We start from the raw sequence: 17,509 nt of genomic DNA, 5'->3' as shown, positions 1-17,509 counted from the left end.
GCTCAGACTCCTGTCTGGAGGCACCTGGGGAACGTTAAACGTACAAAGGATGGAGATTTTGGAGGCAGGCCCAACTGAGTTCTAACTCTGGCTCTGCCACTTACTCATGGTGTCACCCGGGGTCTCCAACCCCCTCTCTGAGACTCAGTGGGGAGTGAGAAGGCCTCGCGGCAGACCCTCCGTGGACAGCACCCCCGAGGTGCTGGGGAGCCGGGGCCAGGGGACGGAGCAAGGCCGCCCTGCGCAACTTCCGACCGTTGGTGGCTGTGGAGAGGGATGCGGCGAGCGGGGGAAATGAAAAGAGGCCAGACGCCGTCCAGGCCGCAGCACGCAAGGGGCGCCTCGCTGGGCTGCCCGTCCCCTCCCAGGCTCAGAAAGGGGAAGGCGGCCCAGACCGGGAAGTGGTCGGCCTCTGATGACCACCTCATGGGGACCGCGCCAGCCCGAGCAGGAAGTGGTCGCCCCTTCCCACCCCCCGTCCTCCCAGCAAGCCGGCCCTGCCTGAGCTCACACTTGGGAAACAGCTGGGCCCAAAAGTCCCTGTTCTTGGTTTGTTCTGGGAGCCGGCTTTATTCTTAGAAACTCAGCTTGGCCTGGGGCCCCGGCTCTGTGGCTAGGGGTCTGCAGACCCGGTTTCTCGTCCCACATTTGCCACTTCCTCGGCCTTGGCCAAGTGGCTTCCCTATCTGGACCTGTTCCCCATCTGTGAAATGGGGCGATAATCCCCCTACCTGCTACCTCAGAGAATGAAAACGGACAGTCCTAGAAGCTCAGGGCTGGAAAGGCTCCCAGGGCTCCCCGGGTTCAGTGTCTGGAGAGGGAAGGGGGTTGCTCCCGTTTCCACAGTCAGGTATAGCAAGGGTTCTGAGGTTTTGGAAAGAGCCCTGGATTGGGAGCCAGGACTGGGTTCCAGGCCTCCCGTGCGATGGGAACTTGGTCAAGTCGATCAGCCTTTCTGAGCCTTTTTCTGCAGTGAGGGAGCAAGCTGTACTTCCCAGGGTTCCGGCGGGGCTCACCTGTGATGATTCGCATGGGGATGAGTTGCGAACTGTAACAAGCTGTGACCATGAACGGCTTTTTAGCCAAGGTGGAATCAGGCTGGAACCGGGATCTCATGGTTCGTTCTTCTCTCTGCTGCCCCCTACCTGAGGCTCGACGTATAACGAACATCCTGGGCCCCAGAAAGCTGCCTGGTGGTTGTTCAATTTCTTGTCATATCTGACTCTTCCGACCCCATGGACTGTAGCCCACCAGGCCCCTATGTCCATAGGATTTCCCAGGCAGGAATACTGGAGTGGGTTGCTATTTGCTTCTCCAGGGTACCTTCCTGACCCAGGGATCGAACCCACATCTCCTGCATTGGCAGGAAGACTTTACCACTGAGCCATCAGGGAAGCCCATGCCAGTTGCCCTGGCCAGGAATCGAACTTGGGTCAACTGCCTGAAAGGCAGCGATGCTCACCACCGTACCACCAACAGCAGCAAATGCAAATCTCTTTCCCTGAGTCCACTGAGTCACCACCGGAGGCCGTGCTCCTGGTGGGGCCGTGTGTGAAAAACTCACTTTGCCCACATCAGTAGCCAAAGATGCTATCACCACTGACACCCACCCCTCAGGTCACAGCTCCTACCCACCAACTCCTCCTCTCCTACAGGCCAAGAGGACATGCCTAGGACCGCAAGCACAAGCTACCTTTCTGGTAGGGGCCAGCGGAATGGGCAGGCTAGGTCAGACAGGGGCAGCCCATCCACACCAGGCCCCCCTGGTGCCACCTGGCACAGGCCACCCAGGCCTGGCTTGGGCTGCAGGAGAGGGGGCCTCAGACCAGAGAGTCCTAGATGACAGGGCTGACAGACAGTTAGAGATTAGCCCACCCAGGGGATAGAACCGAGATCTATGGACCTGAAGAAGAGCTGGAAACTCCCAGGTCGTGCAGACTTGTGGTTACGTGCATGCGGTTGAACGCATGCTGTTGAATGTATGTGGTTACGTGCATGCAGCTGAATGTATGTGTGGTTCTTTTGTGTGTGTGGTCATGTGTCAGGGTGTGTGGAGCTTTGCTTGCATGTGTGTGTCTGCATTTCCTGAGAGGAGGGTCCAGATTTCATTAAGTCTTCAAAGCAAAATTTTAAACTTCAGAATCAATGTGCGTTCCTCCCCTTTCCCATTTCACAGGAGAAGAAAGTGAAGCCGAGAGACAGGAGTTGTTCCACCGCCCTTATAGGAAGGCTGAGGAGGGTTACTTAGTGCTTCGATTATGATTGCCTTTTTTGGGCTCAAAAATAGCCCCTAGGAAATTCAGAGGTGATCTGTATCCCATCTCCTTGTCCCGGGACTTGGAGGGTGGCTGAGGCTTGAGGAGATTTGGAGAAAAGAAAGTTAGGTCAGGTCCCCTATACCAAGCCCCAGAGCTCCTGGCAGCATCACCAGTATCACCATCACCATCAAGACCACCACCGTCAGCACCATCATCCCTATAGTCAGTATGACTAACTGCTGCTATCAGCATCACCATCAGCATCACCACTTCAGCATCACCATCAGCACGGGATCGCCCTTACAGACTGCGTCAGCCACCCTGTTTCCGCTGTCACCTTGCCTCTGCTGGTGGCAGCTGGGATGCCCAGCTCAGGCCTCATGTAGAGCCCTGTGGGGCCATTCTGAACTGAAATGCCCACTGCAAAATGCACTCAACTGCCCTGACCCTCATGAAAGACTTGCTTAGAGATAGCTCATGCAGGCAAGCTCTTATCCAATTAAGATTGGATGCTGTTCCTTTAATCTTTCCACAAATATGTTTTCATTATTATTGTAGCTGGCACCTATCCAGCACTGAGTGGGCACTGTTCTCAGGACTTTAGAGGTATGACTACTTCAACCCTATCAGCAACTCTATGAAACGAATAGTATTTTTATTTTACTTTGTATTTGGGGAAACAAAGGCACTGAGGAAGTCCAAGGTCAGACGCCTAGCAAATGACAAAGCCAAGATTTGAACCCAGGCATCATTACACCAGATTTGAATCCACGCTTTTAGCCACTCCAGTATCAGATCAGAGAAGTATGGAGCAGGCCAAAGAACCCCTCTCCCCACCCCCAGATGTGCAAACCCTGCAATGCCTGTGATCTCTTTGAAGGCACAGGCCGTTCTGTTTTCATTGCTGTGTTCTCAGGGTCTAGCATTAAGCCTGGTGTGCAGAAGGAGCTCAGTAAATGTTCGTTAAGGGAATCACTGGCCTGACAGTACTCGCCTCCAACACTTCCCCAGCTCTGACTTCTTCCCCTGAACCACGCTTGAGGGAGGTTCCTGAAGCTGTAGTTCTCTTGCCAGCCAATAGAGGGCAGCATGTATAATAAGGCAAGACCTCGCTCCAGGCATCAGGAAGAAGGAATTAGGAGGAAAAGGAGGAAATACTTTGTAGCTGGCAGGAACAGTTACTGACTAAAAGCAAGTTGAGACAAACTCTGGGTCCCACAATAGGATACCATGGCTGGTATACTTAATTGGACAGCTGAGGAAACAGGTCCAAAGAGGGAGAGGTTTTTCCCCCAAGATCACACAGCATGTGAACAGCAAAGCCAGGCTGGGAATCCGAGTCTCCTGGTCTCTTTCTCCACCAGAATGGTAGAAATAGCTGACAGGTTCGGGTATGGACCAAGCCTTTCCTTGTCTGTGAAGAGAATAGCAGAAGTTAGAAGTTACCAGCCCGGGGCAGCCCTTTGTGCACATAGCCAGGGCGCCCCCTGGTGGCTGTAACTGTCAGGTACCCAGAGGCACAGTCAGGAGAGTGTCGATCCATCAGCCGGTGGGATGCATCTCCACATTACAGGTGCAGGCCAGGAGTTGAGTCGTGTCTGACTCTTTGACACCACTCTTCATGGACTGCAGCTTGCCAGCCTTCCCAGTCTTTCACTACCTCTTTGGCACCCCACTCCAGTACTCTTGCCTGGAAAATCCCACGGACGGAGGAGCCTGGTAGGCTGCAGTCCATGGGATCGCTGAGAGTTGGACGCGACTCACTGACTTCACTTTCACTTTTCACTTTCATGCATTGGAGAAGGAAATGGCAACCCACTCCAGTGTTCTTGCTTGGAGAATCCCAGGGATGGCAGAGCCTAGTGGGCTGCCGTCTATAGGGCTGCACAGAGTCGGACACGACTGAAGCAACTTAGCAGCATGTCCATTGAGTCAGTGATACTATCGAACCATCTCATCCTCTGTCACCCCCTTCTCCTCCTGCCCTCAATCTTTCCTAGCATCAGGGTTTTTTCCAATGTACTGGCTCTTTGCATCACGTAACCAAAGTACTGGAGCTTCAACTTCAACCTCAGGCTATTGGAAAGGCAAGGGACCAAGAGGATCAGGTTCCAGTCCCTCTGGGGACTCACAGTCCAACAAATGAAGCAGTTTGGCCCACAGAACAGAGCAGAGAGTGTGTGTGCCTAAGTCCCAGGGGCCACAGCCTTGGCCAGCTGTGCACCCAACACCATGGATGGCCCATCACTTTGAGGCCCACATCATCTTAAGGGATAGCCACTCATATTCTCCCCATTGATTGTTAGGAAACTGAGACTCAGAGACAGGACATAATTGTATACATAGCCACCCAAGAATAGAGGAGCTGGGAAGTGAAGCACAGACTGGCAGATTCCTAGGGCTTATTTCCATCTTTCCCCTCTACCTAATTTTTTTCCAGAAGTTGTCACCAAATTCTTAAAGAGATTGGAATACCAGACCACCTCACTTTCCTCCTGAGAAATCTGTATGCAGGTCAAGAAGCAACAGCTAGAATCGGACACAGAACAACAGATTGGTTCCAGCTTGGGAAAGGAATAAGTCTAGGGCTTATTCAACTTTACCCCATGATAACCACTGCAGATCTGAGTGAGTGCAGTCAGCTTGGATTCCTATAGGAGGCGGGCCTCACACCATCCCAAAGGCCAGACCCAATCCCTTTCAGCCGCATCACCCACTGATGATGACGACAATCACCATGACAGAAAGTATCATCAATTAAGTATTTAGTGCTGGGTGCTGTGGTTTAAGTACTTCCCGTGAGTCAGTTATTATTCATTCATTCATTCACTTAACAAATATTTATCAAGCATCTTCTGTGCTCCTATGTTTTAGGTGTCAGGATCAAAACAGCAAATAAAGCAGAGAAAAATCCCTGTCCTCGTGAAACTTGTATTGCAGACAAGAGGAAAAGACACTGGGCAAAATAAGCCACTATAATATATAATTAAAATATATTGTGTGCTAGGTGATGACAACTTCTGGAGAAAAGCTAAGTAGGGAGGACGGATAGGGAGCTTTTGGGAAGGGAGGTGGAATCCCCCGAGATGACTTTTGAGCAGAAAGCTGAAGGAGAGGAAGAATACCCTTCTTGTATAGTTCTTCTGTGCAAAAATGATCTTAATGACCCAGATAACCATGATGGTGTGATCACTCACATAGAGCCAGACATCCTTGACTGCGCACTCCAGGATGAAAGGGGTACAGCGGTGGTTTACAACTCAAAGTTGAGTGAGATGGATCAGTGAGGCTGTTGCCTCAGAGCCTTTGCACTCTGTGTCCTCTGCTTAAATACTCTTCCCTCAGACATCCCCAAGGTTCACTTCCTCCTCTCCTTCAGTTTTCTGCTCAAAAGCCATCTCAAGGGACTCTACCACCCTTCCAAAAAGCTTTCCATCTTTCCCCTCTACCTAATTTTTCTCCAGAAGTTGTCACCAAATTCTTAAAGAGATTGGAATACCAGACCACCTCACTTTCCTCCTGAGAAATCTGTATGCAGGTCAAGAAGCAACAGCTAGAATTGGACATGGAACAACAGATTGGTTCCAAACTGGGAAAGGAATATGTCAAGGCTGTATACTATCACCTTGCTTGTTTAACTTATATGCAGAGATGTACTCTGCCTATATACCAGAATACACGAAATACCAAGCTGGATGAAGCACAAGCTGGAATCAAGATTACAGGGAGAAATATCAATAACCTTAGGTACGCAGACGATACCACCCTTATGGCAGAAAGCGAAGAGAAACCAAAGAACTTCTTGATGAAAGTGAAAAGGAGAGTGAAGAAGCTGGCTTAAAACTCAACATTCAAAAAACTAAGATCATGGCATCTGGCCCCATCAGTTCAGTTCAGTTGTCCGACTCCTTGCGACCTCAAGGACCGCAGGACACCAGGCCTCCCTGTCCATCACCAGCTCCCGGAGTCCACCCAAACCCATGTCCATTGAGTTGGTGATGCCATCCAACCATCTCATCCTCTGTCATCCCCTTTTCCTCCTGCCTTCAATCTTTCCCAGCATCAGGGTCTTTTCCAATGAGTCAGTTCTTTGCATCACATAGCCAAAGGATTGAAGTTTCAGCTTCAGCATCAGTCCTTCCAATGAATATTCAGGACTGATTTCCTTTAGGATGGCCTGGTTGGATTTCCTTGCAGTCCAAGGGACTCTCAAGAGTCTTCTCCAACACCACAGTTCAAAAGCATCAGTTCTTTGGTGCTCAGCCTTCTTTATAGTCCAGCTCTAACATCCATACATGACTACTGGAAAAACCATAGCTTTGACGAAACAGACCTTTGTTGGTAAAGTAATGTCTCTGCTTTTTAATATGGTGTCTAGGTTGGTTATAGCTTTTCTTCCAAGGAGCAAGCATCTTTTAATTTCATGGCTGCAGTGATTTTGGAGCCCCCCAAAATAGTCTCTCACTGTTTCCATTGTTTCCCCATCTAATTTGCTGTGAAGTGATAGGACCAGATGCCATGATCTTAGTTTTTTGAATGTTGAGTTTTAAGCCAACTTTTTCACTCTCCTCTTTCACTTTCATCAAGAGGCTCTTTAGTTCTTTTTCGCTTTCTGCCATAATGGTGGTGTCATCTGCATATCTGAGGTTATTGATATTTCTCTCTTGGCAATCTTGATTTCAGCTTGTGCTTTATCCAGCCCGGCATTTCTCATGATGTATTCTGCATATAAGTTAAATAAGCACTGATCCCATCACTCCATGGAAAATAGATGGGGAAACAATGGAAACAGTGACAAACTTTATTTTCTGGGGCTCCAAAATCATTGCAGATGGTAACTGCAATCATGAAATTAAAAGATGCTTGCTCCTTAGAAGAAAAACTATGACCAACCTAGATACCATATTAAAAAACAGAGACATTACTTTACCAACAAAAGTCCTTTTCATCAAAGCTATGGTTTTTCCAGTAGTCATGTATGGATGTAAGAGGTGGGCCATAAAGAAAGCTGAGCACCAAAGAATTGATGCTTTTGAACTGTGATATTGGAGAAGACTCTTGAGAGTCCTTTGGACTGCAAAGAGATCCAACCAGTCCATCCTAAAGGAAATCAGTCCTGAATATTTATTGGAAGGACTGATGCTGAAGCTGAAACTTCAATCCCTTGGCCACCTGATGCAAAGAACTGACTCATTGGAAAAGACCCTGATGCTGGGAAAGATTGAAGGAAGGAAGAGAAGGGGGCAACAGAGGATGAGATGGTTGGATGGCATCACCGACGTGGTAGACATGACTTCTGAGCAAGCTCCAGGAGTCAGTGATGGACAGGGAGGCCTGGTGTGCTGCAGTCCATGGAGTCGCAAAGAGTTGGACACGACAGAGCAACTGAACTGAACCAAACCCCTTTCATACATACCCCAGTTTAAGGAGCACTTTCCAAGTCTGGCAGGGAAGAGGCAGGACAGACGCAGCAACTGAAGCCAGAAAGGTCATGTGGAAGGTCACACAGTGAGTCAGTAGCAGAGCTGAGATCCAGACCCTGTATCAGGGCTCTTCAGAGGGCGGTTAGTATCCAAAGGAATACATCACATCCAGCACCCCAGAGATCAGAGCCCCCAGGGAATTAGGGTAGGATTCAGACTCCAGAAGGACTAATCAACCAAGGATAGGAGCTGGATCCCAGCCTGATGAACGCAGAGCTGGAGCTGGAGGCTGTGATCAACTGTGGTGGAACCTCAGAGTCAGACAGGCCCAGCCTCCTTGCCACCCTGCCCAGGGTTCCTCCAGCTCAGTGAGGGGCTCTTCTACTTGGAGGGGTGGTACCTCAAACCCACTTGGCCGGGTGAGGAGCTGAGGAGAATTGATGACTGATCTTGGCCTGACCAGCACTGCCCAGAAAGCCAAGGTCAGCCTGTGGTTGGGGTCAGAGGTCAGCCCGTGGCTGGGATCAGAGATCAGCCTGTGGTTGAGATCAGAGGTCAGCCTGGGTCTGAGGTTTGTGGTTGGATCAGGGGTCAGTCTGTAGCTGGGCTCAATCTGTAGCTGGGATCAAAAGTCAGTTGGTGGCCAGGTCAAGAGTCAGTGTACGGTTTGGGGTCAGTCTGAGACAGGGATAGAGTTAGTCTGTGTTCAGATCAGGACTCCATTCATCACCAAGGTCAAAGACCAGATGGGCCAAGGTCAGGGCTCAATCATGGCCAGAGCTGGGAGGGCAGATATGTGAAACAAAGCTGCCAATGGAGCTGCATTGAGCCCAAGGCTGACCTAAGAGCTGCTGCTGCTGCTGCTAAGTCGCTTCAGTCGTGTCCGACTCTGTGTGACCCCGTAGACGGCAGCCCACCTGGCTGCCCGTCCCTGGGATTCTCCAGGCAAGAACACTGGAGTGGGTTGCCATTTCCTTCTCCAACGCACGAAAGTGAAAAGTGAAAGGAAAGTCGCTCAGTTGGGTCCGACTCTTAGTGACCCCATGGACTGCAGCCCACCAGGCTCCTCCGTCCGTGGGATTTTCCAGGCGAGAGTACTGGAGTGGGGTGCCATCGCCTTATCCGGACCTAAGAGCTAGGCAGGGACAAATCAGTGGGCGCTTTGCCCTCTGAGCCCCAGCCACGCCAAGTGGAGTGCTGAACAGAGGGAATGAGTCAGTCCCCTCCAGCTCCCATGACAGCCTCAGCGAGTCTGGGCAGTCCAGCCTAAAGCCTCCCCCTCGTCCTAACAGCTTGAGGGACTTGGCTGATCTTACACACCTACCCCTATCCGACAGATGGAGAAACAGAGCCCAGAGGTGGCCAGCATCTGTCCAAAGTCGTTCTGAGCAGAAAGGTACAGCAAGGACCAGAACCCAACCTCCTGCCACCCCTGGGCTTTCCTCATCCGAGCCTGGAGATGCGTCACCACCTGCCCAGTCACTGCCTGGGGTGGGGTGGGGACAGACTGAAGTCACTGTGCAGGCTCTGTGGGGAGGCATCTGGGCAGAGAGGGGAAAAGCAAAAGCCACAACGAGGAATCAGGGGGTCTTGGGGTCTGTCCTTAAAGACTGACTCAATCTGCAACTTCAGAGAGGTCTGTTTATTGCTTGTTCTTTACTGGCTTCTTCAACAAATTAAAAACCGCAGAGAACTTCGCTGGACCTCAATTTCCGCATCTGTAAAATGGGCCGAATGCCCTTTCCAGGACTGTTGCAGGAATCAGAGAAAACAGGTGGGCCACACAGTTACTGAGCACACAGTGTGGAGGTTGTGGTGAGTGCCGTCAGTGCCTTCTCCATTTCCCCACTCTGAGCATGCCAACCTGACCGTCTTTAAGGCCCCGCCTGATAGCTTTTCCTAATCACAGGTTGGAGGCAGGCCAGAGCGCCTGGCAGTTAGCGCTCCCCTGGGCGTGGCTCTTATTTGATGATTGGCAGAATCAGGTCCTGCCTCCCTGGCTGAGTGGAGCTAAGGCTTGCCCTGCACTGTCCCCAAACTCCCTGGCAGGCTCAGCCCTGTCGCCTCCAGCAGTAGCTTGTTGGGTGACGCCCTCCTTGGTGACAGTCCCTTCCTCCTACTTCCTAACTCCCTTGCAAGGGCTCCCTGAGGCCCCGGCTCATGGGAACCACCTGCACCTCAAGTCCTAGCGTCAGAGCCCGCCGCTGGATCAGCCATCACACACTGAGAGGTCCGTCTCGCTGCCCCGTTCTACAGAAACCAACGCTCAGAAAGGTTATGCAAGTACATGGCAAACCTGGGATTCCTCCCCAGGACTGTCTGTCTCCAGAGCCAACACTCAATCACATTGTGATGCAGAGGCCTCCCTAATAGTGGAAGGACTCGGGACAGATGGAGGGAAGTGACAATGTTATCATACAGGTAATGGTCCCTCAGCAAGCTGAGGAGGCTTCACTGGGGACGTGAGATTTGCGCTGGGTGCTGAAGGATACGTAGCAGTTGTCCAGGGGATAAATAAAGAGAATACACTCCAGGCAGGATGAAGGGCATGCGCAAAGGCTCAGAGGCATGGGGGAGGATGTCATGCTTATAGAATGCCAAAAAGCTACCGTGCGGTGTGCGAGGTGACGCGTCCAGGGGAGCGGTAGGAATCTTCGTTGCAGAGTGGGGACCTGCACGCCAGGGGTGAACTGAGGCTCACTGTGCTCGGAAGGCACCAGAAGGCCCGCAGGCGCTTGCACCAGGAGAAGGATCTGGTCGGATAAGTGGCTCCAGCGGCTGGAGGAGGAAACGGCAACCCACTCCAGTCTTCTTGCCTGGAGAATTCCACGGACTGAGGAGCCTGGCCGGCTACCGTCCATGGGGTCCCAAAGAGTTGGACATGACTGAAGCAACTTAGCATGCAGACATGTGCTGACAAAAGTGGCGACCATTAGCTCGATGCATAGTATATGCTCAACACAGATGTGTGCTCCACACAGAAGATTAACTGTTAATCTGTATTTTATGATTTGAGCTTTTATATACTAGGGGTTTCCCTAGTAGCTCAGTTGGTAAGGAATCTGCCTGCAATGCAGGAGACCCGGGTTGGATCCCTGGGTCGGGAAGATCCCCTGGAGAAGGGAATGGCAACCCACTCCAGTATTCTTGCCTGGAGAATCCCATGGACAGAGGAGGCTGGCAGGCTACAGTCCATGGGATCGCAAAGAGTTGGGCATGACTGTGCAACTAACTTGCCTTGCCTTGAGCTTTTATATATTGTTATGAAAACCTCTACTGCAATGTCATGAATGAACATTTTCTTTTAAAAATTTCAGATTTTGTTCTTTCATATTTAAGACTTTATATCATCTGAAATTTATGTTTATGTTTGGTGTGAGGTAGGGCTCCCACTTTACATTTTCTATCTGAAGATCCAAGTGACCTAACACCATTTCTTTATTAAATAGCTTGCTCTGTAAAGGTTGATTTGTGCCATATGCTCAGTCCCATTTGTAAGCATATGTATTTGTAGGCTTGCTCTTCCATTATGGAGTAAGTCATAATACCTTAAAAAAACAAGTCCTTCTTTATTCTTCAAAACTGTTAGTGCATTAGTTTCCTATTGCTGATGTAACATGTTTTCACAAACATAGTGCCTTAAACAACACAAATTTCTTCGCTTAATGTCCAGGAGGTCAGAAGTCTGAAATCACTAATAAGAACCTACTGTATGGCACAGGGAATTCTTCTCGGTACTCTGGAATGGCCTATATGAGAATCAGTTCATTTCAGTCACTCAGTCGTGTCCGACTCTTTGAGACCCCGTGGACTGCAGCACGCCAGGCCTCCCTGTCCATCACCAACTCCAGGAGCTTGCTCAAACTCATGTCCTTGAGTCAGTGATGCCATCCAACCATCTCATCCTCTGTTGTCCCCTTCTCCTCCCACCTTCAATCTTTCCCAACATTAGGGTCTTTTCAAATGAGTCAGTTCTTCACATCAGGTGGCCAAACTATTGGAGTTTCAGCTTCAGCATCAGTCCTTCCAATAAATATTCAGGCCTGATTTCCTTTAGGATGCACTGGTTGGATCTCCTTGCAGTCCAAAGGACTCTCAAGAGTCTTCTCCAACACCACAATTCAAAAGCATCAATTCTTCGGTGCTCAGCTTTCTTTATAGTCCATCTCTCACATCCATACACAACTGCTGGAAAAACCATAGCTCCCACTAGACGGACCTTTGTTGGTAAAGTAATGTCTCTGCTTTTTAATATGCTGTCTAGGTTGATCATAGCTTTAGAATCTATAAAAGAGTGGATATGTGCGTATGTATAACTGACTCTGTTGTACACCTGAGACTAACACATTATAAATTAGCTATACTCTGATTAAAATTAACTAAAAGAAAAGAAATTAGAGATGAGATTGAAGGGGGTGGAGGCTAGGCAGGCAGTTAAGAGAGCTCAGCTCTGTGCTTGTGATGACTGTGGGGGGTGAGAGGGAGGCTCGAGAGGGAGGAGATATATGTACATGTACAGCTGATTCATGATACAGTACAGTAGAAACGAACACAATATTGTAAAGCAATTATACTCCAATTTAAAACAAAGAAAAAGATGAGAGGGGCTCCCCAACCCTGTCAAGACCAGTCCCCTCTCGGGGTCTTTGGGAAGCTGGGCTGCTTGCCTAAGAAGTTCCTTCTGGAGGTATCTATCCACAAGGCTAACTTCCTCTCCGAGTTGTAGGTGGTGGTGGCGGTTTAGTTGCTAAGTCGTGTCCAACTCTTGCGACTCCATGAACTGTAGCCCACCAGGCTCCTCTGTCCATGGAATTCTCCAGGCAAGAATACTGGAATGGGTTGCCATCTCCTTCTCCAGGGGATCTTCCTGACCCAGGAATCGAACCCAGGTCTCCTGCATTGCGGGCAGATTCTTTACCAGCTGAGCTACAAGGGAAGCCCCTAAGATGTCAGTACATCCTACCATCCGCGATGGAACTCCATTTCACAGTAGAGAAGACCAGTGGTCCTATACTTAGCTGGCACAACTGTTGTGTTATCTGATGAAAATGCATTCATATGACATATTGGAAAAGCTGTCTAGCAGTCCAAACATATAGTTTCTAGTTATTGTCCTTTCTCCCACTTGTGTGATTGTTTTTGGATTTTTTGGTTAACTTTTCTGGGTTCCTTTGAAAAATCAAGGGCTTTAAATATATGATTTTGAAGTTTTTTTTAAAGTCTGAAATCAGTTTCACTGGACTAAAGGCAAGGTGTCAACAGGACCTCATTCCGTTTTGGAGGCTCTGAAGGAGAATCCGGTCTCTTGCATTTTTAAGGTTCTAATGACCACCTGTATTCCTTGGCTTGTGGTCCCTTCCTCCACCCTTAAAGGGCATCACTCCCATTTTTGCTTCAATCATCACATCACCTTTTCCTCTAATTTGACTCCTCCTGTATCCCTCTTACAAGAATAATCCAGGATAATCTCCCCACCTCAAGATCCCTAATCACATCTGCAAAGTTCTCAGGTATAGGTGGGACTCTGGATGGCATCCCTCCTGGGGCAAAATTCCCTCCATCTGTAAAACTGGAAAACAAGTTTTCTGCTTCCAAAATACAAAATATGTGGTTACAGGCATACGATTCAGGGCTGTTATAGGCATTCCCACTCAAAATGGGAGCAAATGGAAGGAGATAAAGAGTTACTGAAGAACTAAAGAGCCTCCTACTACTTGGAAGAAAAGTTATGACCTACCTCAGTTCAGTTCAGTTCAGTTGCTCAGTCGTGTCCGACTCTTTGCGACCCCATGAATTGCAGCACGCCAGGCCTCCCTGTCCATCACCAACTCCCAGAGTTCACTCAGACTCATGTCCATCAAGTCAGTGATGCCATCCAGCCATGTCATCCTCTGTCGTCCCCTTCTCCTCCTGCCCCCAATCCCTCCCAGCATCAGAGTCTTTTCCAATGAGTCAGTTCTTCACATCAGGTGGCCAAAGTACTGGAGCTTCAGCTTTCGCATCATTCCTTCCAAAGAAATCCCAGGGCTGATCTCCTTCAGAATGGATTGGTTGGATCTCCTTGCAGTCCAAGGGACTCTCAAGAGTCTTCTCCAACACCACAGTTCAAAAGCATCCATTCTTCGGCGCTCAGCCTTCTTCACAGTCCAACTCTCACATCCATACATGACCTAACTAGATGGCATATTAAAAAGCAGAGACATTACTTTGTCAACAAAGGTCCATCTAGTCAAGGATATGGTTTTTCCAGTGGTCATGTATGGATGTGAGAGTTGGACCATAAAGAAAGCTGAGCCCCGAAGAATTGATGCTTGTGAACTATGGTGTTGGAGAAGACTCTTGAGAGTCCCTTGACTGCAAGGAGATCCAACCAGTTCATCATGAAGGAAATCAGTCCTGAGTTTTCACTGGAAGGACCAATGCTGAAGCTGAAACTCCAATACTTTGGCCACCTAATGTGAAGAACTCACTCACTGGAAAAGACACTGATGCTGGAAAGATTGACGGTGGGAAGAGAAGGGGATGACAGAGGATGAGATGGTTGGATGACATCACTGATGCAATGGACATGAGTTTGAGCAAGCTCCAGGAGCTGGCGATGGACAGGGAAGCCTGGCCTGCTGCGGTCCATGGCGTTTCAAGAAGTCAGACACGACTGAGCAAATGAGCTGAACTGAACTGAACTGAAAGAATTACCAGTCTACCAATTTCAAAACCCATTTGGCACCAAGGCCTGGGGGGAAGAAACCCTTTATGGTTTGCAGTTCTGCAAACGTTACCATATATGTATATATATCCTCAAAATGAATTATAGACCTAAACAAGCACTGCTAAGTGAAAAAGCAGACACAAAAGCGTATACATAGTGTCTGAGTCAACATGCATGATATTCTAGAAAGGACAAAGCTGTAGGGACAGAAAGCAGATCAGTGATTGCCAGTGGCTGAGAAATGGGAGAAGGGATCTGACTGATTACAAAGAGAGGGAGACAGCTTTGTGGGGTGTCGGAAATGTCCTGTATCTTGATTGAGGGTGATGCTTCACAACCACAGGAAGAAAGAAAGAAGAGAGGCAAGGAGAGAGAGAGGAAGGAAGGAAAGGAAGAAGGGGAGGGTGAGGGAAGGAGAAAGGAAGGGAAGAGAGAAGAGAAGGAGCGGGAAGGAAGGGGAGATGATGGAGGCAAGAGTCAGGTCTAACAGGCCCAGGGTGGGGGTGGCCTCCATCAGCCAGGAGGGGCCAGCAGACCCGCTTGGACATGTCTTTTGGAGTTTAGCCCCTGAATGTCTAGGATAGCCACCTTCTGCTCCCACTTTTCCAGAACAGAAAAGTGATCAGAACAGCTGGTTGTGTGTCCCCGGACATCTCATCAGGCAGTGGAGTCCCCTTGGCAAGCCTTTCCCTCCTTCGCCTCTGTTTCCTCGTGAGGGCGGGGACTTGCTATAGTCTGGGACTTCACTGCTGGGCCCAACTCCAACTGCGCCTGGGATATAGCACGCCTTCTGTGTATGTAAGCGGTTCACATTCTTCTCTTTTGGGGCACCCAGCCTGGCTCACTCAGGGGAGGGGCAGAACCACAGTCCAGCCTCAAACCATTTGTCCCCAAAGCCCAGCTGTCCAACCATCACATGGGCTGCCCCAGGTAGGGTCCCTGGGGGCTCAGCTCAGGCCGTCACCTGCAGAGAGCCCGGCCTTTGGTGAGCATTAACCCACACCAGTGGCCGGTGGCTTCTGACTGTCTGGTTGAGAGTTGCCCCTGCTCACCATGGACAGGCCTCTCGTGGGCCCTCATTTCCCCTCCAAGCAGGCGCCAACAGCTCAGGCCCTGGAGCCTGGTGGCCTGGGTTCGAATCCTGTCTCTGCTTTTTCCTATCTGTGTCCTTAGCCAGGGACCTCAATCCATGCCTCCATTTCCTGGCTGTGGAGAAAGGAGAATGGTATTACCTAGTTCAAGAATCATTAGGATTCAGTGAGTGAAGCAGGTAAAACGCTAGAGCAGCGTGTGGGCCCGATAAGTAAGTGTTGGCTGTTGTCACCGTTAGCCACGAGCACAGGCGTCTGGTCCATGGTTTCCTCCAGTTCTTCCAAAGGCCCAGCCTGCCTCCCACCGACTGCAGGGCTCAGCAGAGCGTGAGTGTTTCCCGGAGGGGTGGCCAGGCCCCTCCCGCCCCATCTCGGAGCCCTACCCACACAGGGGGCCCAGGCACGGTCCTCAATCAATACACCCAGCCTATTGTGGCTTTGGGGTCTCAACCACCAGCCAAGGGAGCCCAGCTGGTCCAGACCACAGGTCCAGCCGGGCCTGGGAGTCGGAGGAGGTCGCAGTGTGGGGAGTGTGTGAGTTGGGTCCCCAGGTGCCCCAGGGCCACTGCTGCGGGGCCAGTAAGAGTGGGCCTTACTCTCGTGACACCAGCCCCCACCCTGGGGGTGAGGGGAAAGGGACGAGGCAGGGATGGGGATGAGGGGAGGGGGGCGCGGCAGGCCGAGGGCGGGGGTCCCACGACCAGTCTCTGCTGCACCGAAGCCTTGCTGGGCAATCTTCACCAGGCCACCTCTCTCTGGGTCTCCTTTCCTTCTGTAAAACGGGCAGATGGGAGTGGTGGGAACCCCGGGCCCCTCGGCCTCAAGTACGGTTATGAGAGGAAAGGATCAGGGCTCTGAATGGTGCTGCGATCAGGGCCCTGCGCCACATACTTTGCAGCCCATTTTGCAGATGAGGAAACTGAGGCTAATATGTTCCCAAGAGCTTTCTCTTTGAGGAAGTCAGTGACACTCCGAGACTCATTTCACAAGGCTTGGGAAAGCGACCGGCCTGGCCTACAGGCTCCTGGAAGGAGGTCCCAGTTTCAGGAAGAAATTACTTGATTTTCAGGCCAACCTCAGCAAAGACTTTGCCCTGCTCAGCCCCTTTCTTCACCTGGAGGTCAGCGTGGGGCTATTTTTTTCCTACGTCCTGTTTCTCACACCTGACAGCAAAGCAGCAATCCAGGACGCTCCGTGGAGTGGGTGGGCCCCCACCGTCCACCTCTGCAGCGGCAGCGCAGTTCTGCTCCCATTTGCTCTCCCACCGACCCTGGTATCGGGGGTAGGGATGGTTTATAGACACCCTTGCCCAGCTTGAGTGTCCCTCAGGGCAGCCACTTCTTGGTAAAGGCTTGACTCCTGCAGATTCTTTGGGAAAGGGGCTACAGAGCCCCCTGACGCCAGGGCTGGAGCAGGTTATTCAACATCACAACCTCAGCCCCTGAGCAAGGCTGGCTCTCACCCCAGCCCCCCTCTGACTACTTCCTACAGTCCTGCACACGCCTCCAATCCTCGTCCAGGGTGACACCGGCAGGTCCCAGACCCAAACCCACAGCAACACGGCTTCCTGGGGCAGGCAGCACTTCCCAGGCACCAGTTCTTCAGAGGACACTTTCAGAGTCCCCATCCAGTCCCCTCCCGGCATGAACCCCCGTCATCCCAGCTTAGACCCCTGTGTGGCCACACGTTTCTGAGAGACAACCCATAATACTAACATGGATAAGGGTGGGGGAGACACTGCTATTTTTTCAGCCCTTAATAAAAATCAGTGCTACACTAAGCACTTTAAATGCATCATCTTATTTTAACCCCAAATGAGCCTATGAGAGAGGTACTGCTACTCACCCCATTTTACAGATGATGAAAACTGAGACTCAGAAAGGTTAAGTAACTTATTCAACATTACTCAGTTAGAAAGTGGAGGGGCCAGGATTAGAACCCACTTGTTATCAGACCTTGACCCCTCCAGGCAGAGCCCAGTGCCGCCCTTCTCAGAGCTCTCCCTACACACAGTTCATCCTGCCCCCA

The sequence above is a fragment of the Capricornis sumatraensis genome, chromosome 3 (assembly GCF_032405125.1).
Source record: "Capricornis sumatraensis isolate serow.1 chromosome 3, serow.2, whole genome shotgun sequence".
NCBI classification, from domain to species: Eukaryota; Metazoa; Chordata; class Mammalia; order Artiodactyla; family Bovidae; genus Capricornis; species Capricornis sumatraensis.
This window is presented reverse-complemented; position numbering follows the sequence as displayed.